Here is a 6,000-nt window from a genome sequence, read left to right on the forward strand (position 1 = left end):
GAGTCTAGGCTGTTTTGTAGGGCTATGTACTTAATAATATGCTGTTGCTGCCTGAACCCTCCCCACTGCCCTCCAAAGGAATATGAAAGAAATAAACTGTATTATTTTAATAATGCAAACAACCTGAAACACACAATGAGGTAAAACACAATACGTTCTTTTTGTATGTGTCTACAATAAGGATCAGTAGATTTTAGCTGCAAAATGAACTAAAATGAGGAGACATACACGGGTCTCTTATAAGAGTAACTTCTTGTTAGAAGTAAGAGTAATTCTTGTAAGAGTAACTAGAGGGTGGAATGGAGACATGTTAATGACCAGTGATTTCATAAACCCTTTTACAGAGCTCTGTGAAGTTAAGAGAGGCATAGGGTATAAATGGCAATTAACTTAGAAATGCTAAACCTAACAAAGATCTTGTGCTATCCCTGGAGACATTCAAGGCCAGGCTTCTGGGCCTTGAAATCTTGTTTAAGATTTCTCTGCTCATTGCAGCGGGTTTGACTGGATGAGCTTTGAAGGTCCTTTCCGACCAAAACCATTCTATGACTCTATCATCTCTCCAGAGAGAAAGAGCAACAGTTATGCCAATAACACTGAAGATGTATCTTCTCTTGAGGTTGTGGGGTGCTGTTTTTCATCCCTCTTGCCTCCCTCCTTCCACGTCCCTCTTTCCTGTAGCAAGTGTGTGTCTGCAAGGGGTGGATTTGATCTGTTTTTTCACTGCTGGTTTTGGGTGGTAGAAGGGATTCATGGAACTCCCTGGTCACATAGTAGTAGCAGACACTATCCAGGCAGCAGTTAGATGTGGCAATACAGCTTGTCATGGAGGAGATGTTCTTCATAACCTGGAGCATGCAACAGGTAGCTCCAGTGCTATCCATTACAAGCCTGGCAAGTAAGCCAAAGAAGGCTGGCAGAAAACATACTAGAAATACAATCGGATTAGCATAAATAACATGAACAGCTTTCTGAATTGATTTCTCCTCTGGTGAGTTGGTGTTCAGGCATCTCTTGAGGTTCCTGATTACTTCTGTGGAGCAAAAAGATTGCTCATGGAAGAATAAAAATGAACAATGTGGAAAGCAGGCTCAAAGCAGCAGGCATGGTGGTATCCTTCTGGAAGCAGAGGGTGGATTGGCTCTGCTAAATCTGTATGGTGGCACCAGTTACAATGGAGACACACAGAAGCCTGCCTTTGATGGAGACCTGAAGGTCCTGGCTTTCAAGGGGTGCTTTATTGCAATATATTGATCAATGGAAATAAATGAAATTATGTAGATACTCACTAATATGTTGATGAAATAAATAGATTGTTTCTATAAACTGGCAGATTTCACCTCGGGTTGACACTTATTCTGGAGCAAATAAACCATGAAAGGCAAGGTGCGGATGACAAAACAGTCTGCAAAGACTAAGCTAATTACATACACCCTTGTTTCTGTCCACTTCTTTATCTTGCAGAAGAACACCCAGAGGGCAAGGGCATTAAATAACATTCCAAAAAAGAAAATGAAGTTATACAGGCGGACAGCGTGATAAAGTTCTAGACTTGCGATACTGCAATTGCTGCACACATTCATTGTCCTGTTGTGTAGATGTTGTATGATGTTCTGAGATCTGAAATAGGAAAAGACATGGTACCTCTTAATAGATTCATGTCCTATAAAAAAAAGGGTGTCTAAGTAAATACTTACTTTGCACATCACAAACGTGAATTTGAGTCTGCAAAGCTGACCTTCTCAGCCAGCCTGTAACTGGGATGCATCCTTTGTCAAGCTTTGTTTATGTTTACTCAGTTTAGGTGTAAATATCTCAAAGTACACTTTCAATAAGACAAGGCAGATAGTCTTTATTAAATAGTGGTATCTTGAATGGAGGGGTGGAATAGCAGTGAGAAAAGCCCCCATAGATAGTAAGGGCATCCTGTGACAATGTGATTAAGCCAGGCTGTGCAGATGAGGTAAGATTACCCTTAGCTTGGTTATGAGCTAGGCAGGGATTGCAGTGACCAAACCTAAAGCCCCACACAACCTGTGAGCAAAAGCTTATACCAGGTCTGCTGGCCTGGGAGACAGAGGAGTGGTGTGAAGGCCTGCAAGGGCATAGCAGATGTCACCTGGGGGACATGTGCATGCTCTGGCTCTAACTGGGCAAGTTTCTGAGCCTTTGAGCCTTGCAAACCTGGAGTTCCTGCTCAAAGCTGAGGAAAAGAGCTGAATCTGAGCTCCTGCATCCCAAAGGCAGGCTTTAAACCCTAAGTGAGTGGGTGAGGCATGGAGCTGTCCACTCCTTGGAAGAGGAATTTGCGGTGGAAGGATTAACCTAATTTTAAGCCTGTGCATTAAGGAAAGAGTACAGTTCTGTGAATGTAAAGCAGATAGACATACCTGGAAAAGGAAACACCAGTGCAAAACAAGGGACTCGCATTTAAGGGCTGCATGAGATGGCTCCTGCTCAACGCAGGCATTCTGCCACGCTGGGAAGTCCATGAGAGGTAAGTTGCAGTTACTGAGTCTGTGTCACACTGACTGCTGGATGTTCTTCAAGAAAGTTGGTTTTGTGAAGTGTGAGTTCATGGGCTGATAAAAGTCAGCTTTTATCAGACCCCATCCTGTGCACAGTGGCTCTGTGTGGCATGCAGAAGGAACAGTTCTCTGACATGCTGATTCTGTGTATGCATCACTGAATTTCTGCTTGCATCTAAATGCAATTTGGAAAGAATTTAACCTTTTAATTTGAAGCATGTATTTTGCCATTCTAACAGGAGACTGGTGAAACCCTACAGCTTTCAGAGATTTTGGAAGGGACACCATGACTGAACATGCCTGGTTAAGCAATTATTTCCCTCTGCAACTTGTTCGTTTATGAGAGGAAATAAAGAGAATACCATATCCAATTGATACTTCAGGGAGATTTGAAAGAGAACAAATGCATATTTGGAATTAGGCCAGGACACTGAAGCTACTATGCCCTATCCAAAGAAAAGAGCCATTGGACTGTTATTGACCATAAGCAATCAGACACTTGGTTTTATGTCTTATCAGCAAGACTACATCACATGCTCATTTAACTCATTCTTGCTTTTGAGTTCTCTCAGCTGCTGAGAGAACTGCTGGTGGGTTTAATTCTTTGTCTTACCAATAAAGGGGATTCTTTTAATTCATTGGAAATCTGTAGCTGACTTCTTTGCTACTGCACTGACCAGATCATAGATGATAAAATCCTGCACTGACAGAAAAAAAACAGATCAAGCAGCTTAATGGGTTCTTAAGATTTCTAACGTCTATGTACCATTCCTCATGCCACAGGCTTGACTTCTTTGTCAGACCAGATTGCTCTGAAATTGTGAGATTCTTTAAAAATAAGGAAATTAATGGTGGTACACAGGAAAATTTTTATTATGTACTGATGAATAGGACAGAATGCATATACAGTAAAAGATTACTTCAGTGTCATGATAAGGTGTGACAAACTTTTCCAGTTTTTGAGGAGTTGTCCAATCTTCTGTGTCCATGATAAAATCACTAATAGACTTGGTATTAAATAGCAACAAAACCAATCTGAAGATGTAGGGAAAGCTTGCATTCAATTATTAAGAGCTCAGCAGAGAAAATCCTCCTAAACTAAAACCAAGGTGTAAGTATTTTTAACAGAAAATATGCTAGGAAGTAGCCTGGAGAAAGAAGCCCAGTTGTGTCTGCTTTAAGCTTCAAAATTGCTTATTTGTTGTATATTTTACTGAACAGTTGCATTAAAAATGCAGATCTTCAGAAGTGCCTGGAAATTAACTGTGAAGCTCAGAAGCCTTCCTGGTTTGACCTTTCTTCAGAAGCATGATGAGCATTACATTGTTCAACTCTTAAAGGTAAGATTTTCCAAAGAGACATGAATAAGCTCTCTTGCCATGTATGTTTCAACTGTCCGTGAAGGAAAGCTTCATTTTCCAGTGTTCACCTCAGAGAGCATTCTACAAACGATCTGAAAAGCTGTATTTTTCAAGACATCTCTAGTTAGACAGTCAAAAATTTCTTGTGGTTTTTTTTTGCACAGAGCGTGTTATGGTTACTGCAGTGTAGCGAACAAAACACATGAAACCACATAATTTGATCAAGGCACTAGGAAATCACAAGTTTACTTTAAAAGTGTTGGCATCAACCAAATAAGACTTAGGGTCCTTAATGATACAATATTAAACACACACACACAAACCACCCCCAAAGCAATCAAATGAACAGCTGCTCAGTTGAGAAAAAGAATGTTTACAATCCTGCATATTCCTTAGCTGGTGCATGTCTGCCCATCACGCTTGGATAATACAGTGAGTTTCCAGACCATGCTACACTTTCCAAAGTTTAGTCTGTCGTCTTCTTTGTTAGCTCTGTAATAGGAATGAAGCATGAAGTAACCAGTAAGACTAGATCACTGAATGATGCTACATTAAAAGCTTTATCTATAGATAAGAGGTAGAAGGTAGAATTCAGGTTTCCCAATTAAAAATAAATAAATAAAAAAAAAAAGATATGTTTAATTTATATAAGTTATATAATATATAAATATTATATAAGTATATCATCATCATCACGGCTTGTCTTCTGGAATGAAGATTTGGGAAGGGCTTTACCCATGCTTACTACAAGCGTGCTGATGACTAAAAAGGCCAATGTGAGATAGGCAAATCCGGCTGCAAAAAGCACAGTGAAAGGTCTCCTTGGGTGGTATAAGCGGGGCACAATTCTTTCTACGTTGTCTTTACTCTTTGAGACTAGTTTTGCATGAGTTCTCAAAGGAGTCAGTTGGCGTTATGTATGGTGTGTCTCCAAGTCTCCCGATTGGAGGCCAAGGTGGACCACTGATGGTAGTCAGTATGGGCAAGGCTAAGGTATTTTTTCAGGGAGTCCTTATATCTCTTCTTTGGGGCACTTCTCTTGTGGCTACTGGTGGCAAGTTCACCATAAAACACGATCTTAGGGAGGCGGTAATCCTTCATCCTAGAGACGTGCCCTGCCCAGTGCAGCTGCAATTTCAGCAATATGGTCTCGATACTGGTGACCCCTGCCTGTTTGAGGACAGTAACATTTGGCACATAGTCAGTCTAATGGATGTTTAGAATCTTATGGAGGCAGAGCTGATGAAAGCGTTCGAGAAGTCGCAGCTGATGACAGTAGATGACCCATGTTTCAGAACCATATAATAGCGTAGACAGTACAATGGCTCTATAGACACTAATCTTTGTACTTTTCTTCAAGTGTTTATTGCACCAGACTCTTTTTATGGAGTTTTCCGAAGGCTCTATGTGCCTTTGCTATTCTGTTGTCTATCTCTTTGTCGATCATGGCATCCGAGGAAATAATGCTTCCCAGATAGCTGAACTGCTGAACTGACTTAAGCTCTGACTTGCCAATGGTAATGTGGCGATGATGATAATCTTGTGGTGCAGGTTGGTAGAGAACTACTGTCTTCTTCAAGCTGACTTCCAGCCCAAAAAGCTCAGCCACCTCCACAAAGCAAGATGTTAAATACTGCAGATCTGCTTCTGTGTGGGCAACAAGGGCGGTATCGTCAGCAAAAAGCATTTCACGGACAAGATGATTTAGGGTCTTAGTGTGGGCCTTCAGTCGCCTTAGATTGAATAGGCTACCATCAGTGCAATATCGAATATAAATGCCATTTTGATTGTCGAGGTCTACCGTAGCCCTTTGGAGCATCATGCTGAAGAAGGTTGTGAATAAAGTTGGTGCGAGAACACAACCTTGTTTCACACCATTGGTTATTGGGAAGGGCTCAGAGAGTGCATTGCCATATCTGACTTGGCCTTGCTGATCCTCATGTAACAGAATAATAATTTTGAGGAACTCGGGGGGACAATCTAATCTTTCCAAGATCAGCCACAGGCCTTTTCTGCTCACAGTGTCAAAAGCTTTGGTGAGGTCAACGAAAGTTACATAGCGCCCCTTATTCTGTTCTCTACACTTCTCTTGCAGTTGTCTAAGAACAAAT

At 41.1% G+C, this 6,000-nt stretch overlaps 1 pseudogene; it reads right to left on the bottom strand.

Moving 5' to 3' along the window:
* Positions 1 to 554: 554 nt before the first annotated feature.
* LOC130603515 (G-protein coupled receptor 35-like) lies at positions 555 to 1,583 on the bottom strand (annotated as a pseudogene).
* Between the last annotated feature and the right edge of the window lie 4,417 nt (positions 1,584 to 6,000).

This window comes from Pezoporus wallicus, unplaced genomic scaffold (assembly GCF_028554395.1).
Source record: "Pezoporus wallicus isolate ANWC-B61680 ecotype Strahan unplaced genomic scaffold, APGP_CSIRO_Pwel_v1 contig_8188, whole genome shotgun sequence".
In the NCBI taxonomy this organism is placed as follows: domain Eukaryota; kingdom Metazoa; phylum Chordata; class Aves; order Psittaciformes; family Psittacidae; genus Pezoporus; species Pezoporus wallicus.